Source organism: Dendrobates tinctorius, unplaced genomic scaffold (assembly GCF_039654945.1).
Source record: "Dendrobates tinctorius isolate UK_male_01 unplaced genomic scaffold, ASM3965494v1 ptg000057l, whole genome shotgun sequence".
Classification (NCBI taxonomy): domain Eukaryota; kingdom Metazoa; phylum Chordata; class Amphibia; order Anura; family Dendrobatidae; genus Dendrobates; species Dendrobates tinctorius.
In genome coordinates, this window is record NW_027361725.1 from 20,621,771 (window position 1) to 20,635,552 (window position 13,782).

The window sequence follows — 13,782 nt, forward strand, 5'->3', positions numbered from 1 at the left end:
GTACTAGATGGTGGCCCGATTCTAACGCATCAGGTATTCTAGAATATGTATGTAGTTTATTTATGAAGTTTTAATAATAATGCAATAATGCACCTTCCAATCCTGATATGCATGGTCCTCTCATCCCCCAATCCTGATATGCATGGTACCCCTCCCCCCTATCCTGGTATGCATGGTCCCCTCACCCCCCAATCCTGATATGCATGGCCCCCTCACACCCCAATCATGATATGCATGGTCCCCTCACCCCTCAATGCTGATATGCATGGTCCTCTCACCCCCAATCCTGATATGCATGGTACCCCTCACCCCTCAATCCTGGTATACATGGTCCCCCTCACACCCAATCCTGGCATGCATGGTCACCCTTACCCCCCTATCCTGGTATACATGGTCCCCCTCGCCCCCCAATCTTGGTATGGATGGTCACTCTCACCCCCCTATCCTGGTATGCATGGTCACCTTCACCCCCCAATCCTGGTCTGGTATACATGGTCCCCCTCACCCCTCAACCATGGTATGCATGGTCACCCTCACCCCCCTATCCTGGTATGCATGGTCCTCTAACCCCCCAATCCTGGTATGTATGGTCACCCTCACCGCCCAATCCTGGTATGCATGGTCACCCTCACCCCCCTTTCCTGGCATGCATGGTCCCCTCACACCCCAATCATGATATGCATGGTCCCCTCACCCCCAATGCTGATATGCATGGTCCTCTCACCCCCAATCCCGATATGCATGGTACCCCTCACCCCTCAATCCTGGTATACATGGTCCCCCTCACCCCCCAATCCTGGCATGCATGGTCACCCTCAACCCCTATCCTGGTATACATGGTCCCCCTCGCCCCCCAATCTTGGTATGGATAGTCACTCTCACCCCCTATCCTGGTATGCATGGTCACCTTCACCCCCCAATCCTGGTATACATGGTCCCCCTCACCCCTCAACCCTGGTATGCATGGTCACCCTCACCCCCCTATCCTGGTATGCATGGTCCTCTCACCCCCCAATCCTGGTATGTATGGTCACCCACACCGCCCAATCCTGGTATGCATGGTCACCCTCACCCCCCTATCCTGGTATACATGGTCCTCTCACCCCCCAATCCTGGTATGCATGGTCACCCTCACCCCCCAATCCTGGTATGCATGGTCACCCTCACCCCCCAATCCTGGCATGCATGGTCCCCCTCACCCCCCAATCCTGGTATACATGGTCCCCCTCACCCACCAATCCTGGTATGCATGATTCCCCTCACCCCCCAATCCTGGTATGCATGGTCCCCCTCCCCCCCATTGCTGGTATGCATGGTACCCCTCACCCCCTTTGCTGGTATGCATGGTCCCCCTCCCCCCATTGCTGGTATGTATGGTCCCCTCACCCCCCTCTGCTGGTATGTATGGTCACCCTCACCCCCTTTCCTGGTATGCGTGGTCCCGTCTCCCCCCTTTCCTGGTATACATGGTCTCTGTTTAAAAAAATAAAAAATATAGTTATATACTCACCTTCCGACCACCCGCGATCTCCACTCCACGCAGCCGGCCTTGTGGTCCCAGTAATGCCTTGCGCGAAACACCGCTGATGACGTCGCACTCTCGTGAGAGTGACGTCACCTCCGGTCTAAGGCGCAAGGCATTTCTGGGACCACGAGGCCGGGCACGTGGAAAGGAGTTTGCAGGCCGTCGGAAGGTGAGTATAACCTTTTTTTATTTTAATTCTAATTTTTACAGATGCGCTGCGCCCGACTGCGCCTGCCGCTACAAACAGCTGCTCTTGTCGCCTGGTGGCCGCGACCAATCAGCGCCGTGGGATTTCGGTTACAGACAGACAGACATGATAAGACAATTATATATATAGATAGCGCAGCAAGCTCAAGGCTCTATTCTAGTGCTATGGAAAGCAATTTAACCCTTTCTGTAAAGAGGACGATTGAGGTGGAGACTCGTGTTGACCTCAGACATACTGCAGGATTGGGCTAAGAGTCCATAGGACTGGCAGAGGTGAGGCTGACAGGGATATTCCTGAAAGAACTGAGGGGAAACCTGGAGATATAGTATGCTGTAGATGTGAGGAATACAAAATGTTGAGCCCAAAACTATGAGTTGCAATATGTTGTACATGGTCTGTTGAATAAAGTTCTTTGTAATGAAACAAACTGGGTGTCCCCTGATTAATGTGCAACAGCTCCTGAAACACATCACATCACATTTAATCAGGGACACAAATTTTCTGTAAAGTGCCAGGGTGACAAAGAGCAGCAACTCGTCCACGATTATTGTCCTCTGGCACATTACACATGCGTTATTGGTGACAGTGTTGCATTCTGCCCAACAGTAGGGAGAGTTAGAGTTAATAGCTGGCACTATCTCAGAGTGGGAGGGGCTGAAGTAAAGGGACAGAAACAGTTTCCTGTTAGGAGGTTAGAGATAGGGCTCAGCCTGCAGAGAAAGCAGACCTGAGGCTGGTTTCACATTTGCGTTTTTTAGCGCTGGAAAAAAACGCATACGTGCGCATGCGATTTTTCCCCTATATTTAACATGGGTGCGCATACCTGCGCACTTGTAAGCGCATGTATGCGATTTTCATGCGCTGCGTTTTTTTGGGGTGTGCGTTGGTATTTTCCAGACGCTGCATGTTGCATTTTTTGGCCCTTGAAAAAATCGCATGCGCACGTATGCGCACGTTTTGCGCTAAAAATGGCCATTATAGCCTATGGATGCGCATACGTGCGCACTGGCATGCGCAGGTATGCGCTTTTTTAGCGCAGCGTTTTTTGGGTGGTGTCCACTTTTTATCCTAGTTAGAATCTTCTAAAGTCCAAAAAAAAAAGGCTATATAAAGGAGGTGCCTGCCAAAACTCTGCCACTACTACACTAGACAGATTGAAGAGCAGACATTCAACCAAGAACCCATTATATCAGCGAAGAATGTGAGTATATTACATTATATGCCTGTCCTTTTAAATTATGTATGTACTAATGATTTTTATTATTTTTACATGCAGTATGTCTTCAGAATCGGAGTATTCCCCATCGCGGCAGGAATTGGCGCAAGCAGACCGTGAGGTGATTATTTTCGTGCATCTGGTAAGTATATCTGCTGCTTCTCCAAATCTCTTACGTTTTTTTCAACTTTCAGACATCGTCATCATCATCTGCGGACGGGAATAGTGAGGGCGAACAGCAGGAGCAGCGAAGCCAATTCCCGGTGGTTATACGTAATGTAAGTATCAAATGATTTGTAATGTTTTTTTTTTTTTTTATCTTCTATTTTTACTCTTTTTTTTTTTTCTTTTTTTGTAACTTTTTAGTCAATTTAAATTTGATTATTCTAATGAATGTGTTTTGTCTAGGTTCCACAACGGGATGAAGACGTCTACCTGGATAATGAGCAGCTCATCAGCCTGGTCCAGGAGCGTTCGCCGTTGTGGGACAGCCGTGACCGGCTGTACAAGGACAATGTGGTGACACGGCGGCTATGGAATGAGGTGGCCGCAGCGTTGATGGATGGCTGGGACAGCGCCACAGCATCCGCCAAAAAGGCGTTTAGTGAGTATTTCCCTGCTCTGTATTGTGCCGCAGTGACTGTTGTCCTTGACGGCACTGTTGGGTTTCGTGCTAGGCGTATTCTAGCAGGAAACCCAACAGTGTCATCGTGGTCTACAGTGACTGCTTTGAGTATTGTATTGCTACATTGTGCCGCAGTGACTGTTGTCCTTGACGGCACTGTTGGGTTTCGTGCTAGGCGTATTCTAGCAGGAAACCCAACAGTGTCATCGTGGTCTACAGTGACTGCTTTGAGTATTGTATTGCTACATTGTGCCGCAGTGACTGTTGTCCTTGACGGCACTGTTGGGTTTCGTGCTAGGCGTATTCTAGCAGGAAACCCAACAGTGTCATCGTGGTCTACAGTGACTGCTTTGAGTATTGTATTGCTACATTGTGCCGCAGTGACTGTTGTCCTTGACGGCACTGTTGGGTTTCGTGCTAGGCGTATTCTAGCAGGAAACCCAACAGTGTCATCGTGGTCTACAGTGACTGCTTTGAGTATTGTATTGCTACATTGTGCCGCAGTGACTGTTGTCCTTGACGGCACTGTTGGGTTTCGTGCTAGGCGTATTCTAGCAGGAAACCCAACAGTGTCATCGTGGTCTACAGTGACTGCTTTGAGTATTGTATTGCTACATTGTGCCGCAGTGACTGTTGTCCTTGACGGCACTGTTGGGTTTCGTGCTAGGCGTATTCTAGCAGGAAACCCAACAGTGTCATCGTGGTCTACAGTGACTGCTTTGAGTATTGTATTGCTACATTGTGCCGCAGTGACTGTTGTCCTTGACGGCACTGTTGGGTTTCGTGCTAGGCGTATTCTAGCAGGAAACCCAACAGTGTCATCGGGGTCTACAGTGACTGCTTTGAGTATTGTATTGCTACATTGTGCCGCAGTGACTGTTGTCCTTGACGGCACTGTTGGGTTTCGTGCTAGGCGTATTCTAGCAGGAAACCCAACAGTGTCATCGTGGTCTACAGTGACTGCTTTGAGTATTGTATTGCTACATTGTGCCGCAGTGACTGTTGTCCTTGACGGCACTGTTGGGTTTCGTGCTAGGCGTATTCTAGCAGGAAACCCAACAGTGTCATCGTGGTCTACAGTGACTGCTTTGAGTATTGTATTGCTACATTGTGCCGCAGTGACTGTTGTCCTTGACGGCACTGTTGGGTTTCGTGCTAGGTGTATTCTAGCAGGAAACCCAACAGTGTCATCGGGGTGTACAGTGACTGCTTTGAGTATTGTATTGCTAAATTGTGAAGCAGTGACTGTTGTACTTGACGGCACTGTTTTTTTTTATCAACAGTGGACAAAGTCCGAACACGTTGGCGTTCGATCAAGGACCGCTTCAACAGTGATGTTCGTGCTGAGGGCCAGGTTCGCAGTGGATCTGCGTCAAGGACCAGAACTAGATACCGTCACTATCACGCGTTGCAGTTCCTAAGACCGGTCCTTGCCACAAGATCGTAAGTATTATACATTTTGGGTTTTTATTTTTATTAATCTGTGTTTTTCTAATCCACAGCTGATGCTTCTTGTAAAGGCATGGTAGTAATGATTTTCCTTTCTTCCACAGCACCTGGAGCAGCACCCTGCAACCTGGCCCTGGAGCGGTCCTTCGTCGGACGTCCTCTGACCCGTCCCAGCCATCCGACAGCCAGGAAGCACCTTGCAGGTCCCACACACACACAGCTGGTGACCAGGAAGCTGGGCCATCACGTGTTCCCCTGTCCCAGGTCTCTGCCACTGGTTATGCGGGCACTACCCGCCAGCGGCAGAGGGCCTTGGACAGGAATGTCTTGCCCGAGTTTATGCATTTGAGCGAGACATTTAATTCCAGCCTCAAGTCACTGTCCGACAGAGTTGAAAGCGGTTTTGCACTGATGGAACGTGGTTTTAACCACTTTGAACACCGCTTCAATTCTGTAGAACAGCGCCTTGACCGTCTGGAGGCCGACCTCAACAGACCAGCACACCATTTTTTTAGTAAGATTGAAAAGGGCATGGCGGAACACCTTAGTCCTGATCAACAGCTGAATGTGCTGCAGGCCTGCAACAATGCTTTCTTGCAGGCTATGCAGCATAATCGGTACGGTCAGCAGTCAGTGGTGTCCTTTCCACCTGTGCCACCATTGACTCGCTTCACCTCACTACCGACTTGTGCTGCATACCACTGCACGGACACCTCTCTTCAAAGGCTGGACACCCACCGTTACACCACCACAAGTCTGAGTGCAGCTGGTCACTTCACCGACACCACCATGGCAAGCGCTGCTCCTGTCTGGAGCACCACCGCCAATCCCATGCATGCGTGGAGCTCAGCCACCACTAGGCAAACATGGAACAGCCCTGCCGCTACAACAACATGTAGTAGCCCTGCCACCACCACTCTGCAAACCTGGGCCATCACTGCCGCCACCAGTCCTCCTGCAAGGACGAGCACTGACCAAGAAGAGCAGCATCAGCCACCTCAGCAGCAGCAGCCAACTCAGCAGCCGCCACCTCAGCAGCAGCAGCCACCTCAGCAGCAGCCGCCACCTCAGCAGCAGCAGCAACCACCTCAGCAGCAGCCGCCACCTCAGCAGCAGCAGCAACCACCTCAGCAGCAGCAACCACCTCAGCAGCAGCTGCCACCTCAGCAGCAGCCGCCACCTCAGCAGCAGCCGCAACCTCTGCAGCAGCAGCCGCCACCTCAGCAGCAGCAGCCATACCAGCAGACGGGGGACCTACATTCCATATTTGCCCCTACTTCAAGGCGAAATCAATCAAGGCGGGCATTGGGCCAAAGTCGGTCCAGGCACACAAGCCTACGGCGACATGCCATTACAACTAATGTAACTGAACAGATTTCCTCTCCTACAAGTGTTCCAAGTTTAATTCCCTTAACTGGACTACCTTCCCCCACAAGTTTTGTTGCCCCTTCCCCTCAAACACCGTCTTCAACTGCAAGTGTTGCATATTCCCTGCACACCCCCAAATTGAAACCATCTGCCCCCAAACGCCGTAAAAAATAATTTTTAAATTTTTTTTTTGTGATAAAAAATAAATTTACATTTGTGGTTCACCATTAATAAGTTTCATTAATGTTGTTTGCGCCGCTCACACACACTGATGGGTAAATACATGTTAAAAACCAACCCAAGGGCTAGTATAGTCATATGTGAAATAACATGGACTAGTATAGTCATTCAAAGGCCTAGTGTAATAACTCTAGTTTTACCAAATAGAATCTGGTTTCATGAAAAACAAATTGTTGAAACTTGTCTAAAAAATAAAGTTTCTTTCTAGTTTCACCACTTTGTTTTTGGTGAAACAAGATGCTAGTTGTTTAAAATGCTAGTTGTTAAAAATCGAGTTATTACAGTAGGCCTTGGTATGACTATACTAGGCCGTGGTATTTCACATATACTACTAGCCCCAAGGCCTAGTATACTCATATTTGAAATACCACGGCCTAGTATAGTCATTCCAAGGCCTAGTGTAATAACTCTAGTTTTACAAAATAGAATCTGGTTTCATGAAAAACAAACTGTTGAAACTTGTCTAAAAAATAAGTTTCTTTCTAGTTTCACCAGTTTGTTTTTGGTGAAACAAGATGCTAGTTGTTAAAAATCGAGTTATTACAGTAGGCCTTGGTATGACTATACTAGGCCGTGGTATTTCACATATACTACTAGCCCCAAGGCCTAGTATACTCATATTTGAAATACCACGGCCTAGTATAGTCATTCAAAGGCCTAGTGTAATAACTTTTAATGGAGCAGATTACATTCATCCACTCAATGCTGACTTGTATTCCCCATGGACTTTCATTGGGGTTGGGTTTTGAGTGTTGTGTTTTGAGAAAATCACATACTTTGTTTTAAACTATTTGCACAATTTTATCTTGAAAAAAAATGGTTTCCTGATTCATGGCCTGCAGCTTTGCTCATTCCAATATATTTAACGCAGACTAGCAATGCTGCATTTTAACTCGTATGTGTATTTACCTGCCCAGGTGTGTGAACATAACAAAATTCAGTTATACATGGGAAGTTTTTTAATTAATCGGAGTTTAAAAAATATAGTGCACTCAGTAATGGTATCAAATAAGGATTTTTATTACCATAAACAACAACATTACACCATTTCATCTTGCCAGTGCACCCGTCCTACATCAGAAATAAAGTAGGCCGCAAATTTGTCCCTCATTTGGCCAACTTCAACGGATGACCTGAGAGTGTGCTGAGTGAATTCAGGCAATGGGTTAGGAGCATCATCGTCCAGTTCAAAGGTCGGGTGCTCTTTAGCCATCACAAAGTTATGTAGAACCACACAGGCCTTCACCACCTCATCGACTGTTTCAAGTTTAAGATTAATGGCCGTGCCCAGAATTCGCCATCTGGAAACAAGAATCCCAAAAGCACACTCGACAGTTCTTCTGGCCCTGGTCAGCCTGTAATTAAAAATTTTTTTGGTGTGGTCCAAGTCCCGGCTGGAGTAGGGTTTCAGTAAGTTTCCGCACATTTGAAAAGCCTCATCGCCAACCATTACAAAGGGCAGTGGCGGAGCTTCGGTGTGAGGAAGAGGCCGTGGCATAGGGAAATTAAATTGGTTGCCATACAACCTCCGGCCCATGTCTGAGTTTTTAAAAGCCTGCGAGTCATTACCACGGCCAAATGCTCCAATGTCCACTGCTACAAACATACATCCGGCATCCGCAATTGCAATGAGTACTATTGAAAAGTACTTTTTGTAATTATAGTACTCAGATCCCGTTCTTTGGGGTTTGATGATCCGTATGTGTTTCCCATCAACAGCTCCCAAACAGTTGGGAAAATTGCATACTGTCCAGAATTTGTCAGCAATTTCCATCCACTTTTCAGCGGTGGGCAGGGGCATAAATTCTGGGCAAAGAACATTCCAGAGAGCCCGGCAGGTGTCAGCAACAATTCCAGACAAGGTAGAGATTCCAATACGGTACTGGAAGTGTAGTGAGGATAGGGTTTCTCCAGTCGCCAGGAATCTGTGAACAGACAAAGAAGTAAAATTAATATTTATGTATATTATTTTTAAAAACTATAAAAAAAATATTAGTACATTCACGAAAACTAATTACCCAAGGTTTTGAATACTAAATTTACAAAAAAAAACATCAGACCACACCCCTTTGTTTTTAAAACATACCGTAATGTCACCAGTAGCCGTTCCTCAGGAGGAATCGCACGACGGAGCTGTGTGTCCTGTCTCCGGATGGATTGTTGGACACGAGCAAGCAAATCCATGAAACTTTCGTGGGACATCCGGATATAATCAGTAAATTTCTCCGGGTTTGCACGTAGCTCGCTGTAGAGGGTGTGGTATGCCCCACGGCTCTCCCGGAGTTCAACAATCGGATGTATCCACAAACGCCGCCGTCTTCGCTGCCTCTCTCTCTTCCTTTGTTCATGGCAAGCAACTGCATACGCCTGAGCCATCGCGATGTCCAAATCCAAGTTGAAGTGAAAACTCTTCCAGCGCAGATCCATGGTCACGAGAAGAATCAAGCAAATGTGAAGAATACTGTAGACAGGGTGTATATATATTAACATACCACACCCACAATGAAGTCCCATTGGTCTTGTGTGTTGTTGAATGGTTGTTTTTTCTTTTTTGTGGGGTTTTTCCAAAATCTGTAAAAAAACGCAAACGCACAAAAAACGCATACAAACGCGCAAAAACGCTGCGTTTTTTTCCTGCATGCGCATTAAAATGCTGGAAAAAAACGCAGCGTTTGTATGCATTTGTATGCGTTTTTTTAATGCGTTTTTTTGCGGGAAAAACGCGCTGCAAAAAAAAGCAAGTGTGAAACTAGCCTCAGGTCTGACTAGTCAGCAGAGCCACGTCACGTGGGTGTCCCTGTCAAAAGTGAAGACCAAGACAGAAGATAGCAAGATCCAGAGTAGAGACAAGGAAAAGTAACAGAAAGATAGAGTGATACACTGGAGACAGGTCCTAGGACAGGTTGCTTCGCAGTTCGGCCCAGAGTTTATACCTCAGAGAGGTAACAGGACAGGATGAAGCAGGGAAATATGTGATGAAGAGAGTGCCCCTGGTGGTAGTTCCAATGTATCAGCAAGCAGAGAAGCTAATGGCCATAGTGACAAACTTCCTCTCCTAGGGGGAAAAAGGATGCAGCACTGCGGGATGACGAATGGTCTCTCACTTACTGGACTGTAGTCTCTCATTGAACTCAACATCTGGTTCTGGCCAGCAAAAGTAACTTGCTTCACGAGGCCTGCAAGGGTGTAGCACCCCCCCGTAAACAAAGTCCACCCAGCCAGCCAGGACTTCATCTTCATGTAGCATGCTGGGGCATAAAAGACAAGTACCTCACCCATGGGTACGGCCCTTGCCATGTAACACTACACCAACTGATTTCTTACATGACCGCAGTACAAACATTAGAGAAACATAATAAGAAGGTTCTTTTTACCATCAGTGGACACAAGTCAAAGCAAAACAGAGCTGAGGGGTGCAGATTTCCAATAAGCTAAAAGGAGTGGGCTACAGAAAGGGACCATGTCAACCAGTTTACGTGGTACCATTGAAGTGGATGATAATAAAGTGAAGGCCAGAGCTAGGAAGCTTAAGTAGTACTCTATTCCATTCCAAGGAGCCTCTGTATGCAACAAATTTTTACCAAAAGTATTGTGCCTGCTATTGTTTATTCCAGTTTTATCTAAGGAATTCCTGGAAAGAAGTTTTATCTTCTTACAACGGATTGTGGTCTCACTTATTCTTTATGTATTTTCAAGGTCTCCGTACTATCAAACCCCTTGTGGTCTAAATAGAATTAAGCAGCAAACCCCCAGATCTTACACACATATAAGGAGAAGCAACCCTCACTGTGAGAGGTCCTTTAAAAGTGCCAATTCTTTTTTTCTCTTTACTAGGACAAGGTACAATAACTGAGAATATACCTAGAGTCTAAAGGTAAACTGTACCTTATATAATCTTATTCTAGGTACAATGTTTTGTCATGAACATTGGGGAAATACAATGCAAAATTTCCTGAGGTGTATGTCATTCATTGCTGCAGCTTTTACTGATGCAGGCAATGCAGTGGCGACACCATTCTGACTTCAGTGCCTGGTACCATAACAGACGGTTGTAGAGTGCCATAACAGCCTGGTGCAGCATGTCCAAAAGCATCCTTGTGTATAGTGCCCTAATAGCCTTGTATAGAGTGCCATAACAACCTAGTGTCGCGTGCCCTAACAACTGTGTAGAGTGCCATAACAGCCTGGTGCATCATGCTCTAACAGCCTTGTGCTGCATGCCATAACAGCCTGGTTCAGAGTGCCTTAACAGCCTAGTGTAGCGTGCCCTTAAAGGACGGTGAAGAGTGCCATAACAGCCTGGTGCAGCATGCCCTAACAGTCTGGTATGTATTGCGCATACAGCTTGGTGCACACTGTCTGTACAACCTGGTGCTTACTGTCCGTACAGCCTGGTGCATACTGCCCGTACAGCCTGGTACACAGTGATCTTACAGACTGATGTAAACTGCCCTTACAGCCTGGTGCAGTGTGCCCTTACAGCCTGTTGCAGAGTGCCCTTGCAGCCTGGTGCAGAGTGCCCTTTTAGCCTGGTGCATTCTGACTGTACAGCCTGGTGTACACTGGCCTTACAGCCTGATGCATATATCCCGTACAGGCTGGTGCAGAGTGCCCTAGTTCAGCCTCTTCTGTACTAAGAATTTTTTTTAAAAAACATGAAAACATGAGGAGAGCATCAAATAAGGACGTGTATGTGGTGTTGCTGATGGTGATGGTTTAGCTGCTGCAGGAAGAGGATGTGGTTAATCTGTGCCTGTTACTTGTCCAAGTGAAACATCTTCCCAGGTGCACATAGGGGACAGGATGTTCTGCATCAAGTTGTAGGCCCAAGTACCACTGGCCAAATGGTGAGACCAAAACATGGTGAGGCAGTGTTAGATTGGATGCCTATGATTGCCTCCAGTTCCTTTGAATTATCTTCCACCCGGTCCCCTGCAGAAAAAATAGAGTTGGCACCTGAGGACCATGGGCATCTTTCTCTCACCTCATCACTTTCCACATGGCCAAACAGCCTGAGCTCAAAGTCATGCAGCACTCTGTTCTGCTTTTTGATGACTCTGCTAGAAGGGTGGGTGCCGTGGCCCATCCACTTGGCCCTGCCCCAACAGCGGACGAGACAGAGTGCACTGATGCCAAGCCACTTGTTATGTTGGGGAATGAGTACATGGGAGGGTTAGTGCACACGGTCAGTGGACCACCTCAATGCATATCAGAGGATGGTGAAACACAGGTGCTAATTGCTGTGTCTTTCTGCAGTGTGCAGATGAAGGATAGGGGTGACGAGTGGGTGGAAGATGATGCGGTCGATGAGGAGGTCCTAGATCCAACATGGAGCGAAGACAATCCTAGTGACATATACAGTTCGGAGGAAGAGGAGGTGGTCCCACTGCTCCAGCAGCAGAGCAAAAGAGGGAGCATTGTGCAAAAGCATAAGAGCCAACCCCTAGCCAGTACATCAGCTGCTACTGCCTACTGGGCAGAGGAACTACAAGACATGGGTGGTTTGCACTCTGTACCATAAGAGCCTGAAGCAAGGCATAAATCTTCTCAACCTGAGCACCACCTGCATGATGAATTACAAGCATGAGTTGCAGTAGAGTACACACCTTAAAAAGCATGGCAAGTCTGAGCCTCCTACTGTGCCCTCTTCTGCTACAGTCTCGGCCTCTTCCTCCCACTCTTGATAAACAGGGCCATCTGCCTCCACGCAAAGAGGATGTGACAGCACCACAACCACCAGCAGTGTAACCGAACATCTTCACACCATTCCATGGAAGTGTTCAGCTCTTCATCCCTAGACAATTGAGGGAAAGAGGAAATACCCCCTTACCCACCCACGAGCCTTGGTCCTGATGGACAGAATTTCAAAATTGCTGGCCACTGAAATGCTATCATTGGAGACGGACAGTTTTAAAAAGCTGATGGCTGTTGCTGTCTCGCAGTATGTTGTTCCCAGCTGCCACTACTATTCCAGGTAGGCCATCCATGCACTCCACACACATGTTGCCGACCAAATCAGGTCTTCACTGTGCAATGCCATCAGTGGCAAGGTCCACATAACCACCAATATATGGAACAGTAAACACAGGAAGGGACATTACATCTCCCTATCTGCTCAGTGGCAAAGAGGTGAAAGACGTTCTAGAGGGCATGTCTTGCCACCACTGAGAATTGCCGGACGTTTGTCTGTCCATGTTACCTCCTCCTCCTACTCCACTTCCTCGACCTCCTCATATGGTCACAGTAAGACCTGCATTACCAACTTCAGTACAGCCAGGGGGAAACAACATCAGGCTGTTTTGAAACTCTTCTGTTTTGGGGACAAATCCCACCCCAGGCAGGAACTGTTGACAGGAATCAAACAACAGACAGATGAGTGTTTGGTGCCGATGAAACTCAAGCCCGGCCTGGTGGTACACTATAATGGGCAAAATCTTGTATCAGCTCTGGGGCTAGCCTATTTGAAACACATCACTTGTCTGGTGCCTGTGCTGAATTTGGTGGTGCAGATCTTACTTAAAAATTACCCACATTTGTCAGAGCTGCTGTTGACAGTGCAGGGAGTGTGTGCTCGCTTTCCGCATCTTCACCTTTATGCTGCTCACCTGTCTGCACTGTCTGGCCTATGCTTTGCTAGAGGTTCAGTCCCTCAATCCTTGTTCACATTTACGTCACTTGACAAGTGGAAAGGTTTTAAATACAAGAGTTAGGACTGTCCCACAAGGGTTGCCGTGACATGGCAGGATGGCTTGTACATTATTTTGATCAAAATTATGTTTACTAAATACCCTTATTATTATTACTAGCTTCATGCAACTTTTGCAATTTACTTTTTTATTTTAGGATATTTGTTTTTTGTTTTTGGCTTTCTCTGTAGCGTCAATTCTGCCTTCCCACTTACCACCTCATTTGCAATGAACCAACAAGGTGAAAAACAATCTTGCATATATGGGAGAGACTGTGTGAGCAGCAGCAGGCAATTGTTGAGTTTCACCTGCAGCACATACGGATGAGTCGCTCTATAGAACAACATCACTTCACCACCAATGTGTGCGCCATGTGGCGCTACTTCGAATGCTCCACCAACATGGACAGCACTGATGAAGCCATCATGAGCATTACTATACAAATTATATGCCTGCTTGAAAAAA

The 13,782-nt window shown here is 47.1% G+C and overlaps 1 long non-coding RNA gene across 1 annotated transcript; it reads left to right on the top strand.

The window, feature by feature from the left end:
• The first annotated feature begins 2,473 nt into the window (after positions 1 to 2,473).
• Positions 2,474 to 3,206, top strand: LOC141091974 (uncharacterized). Its single transcript, XR_012232632.1, has 3 exons — positions 2,474 to 2,934; positions 3,010 to 3,070; positions 3,144 to 3,206. It is a non-coding gene; the product is annotated as an uncharacterized lncRNA (long non-coding RNA).
• Positions 3,207 to 13,782: the final 10,576 nt, after the last annotated feature.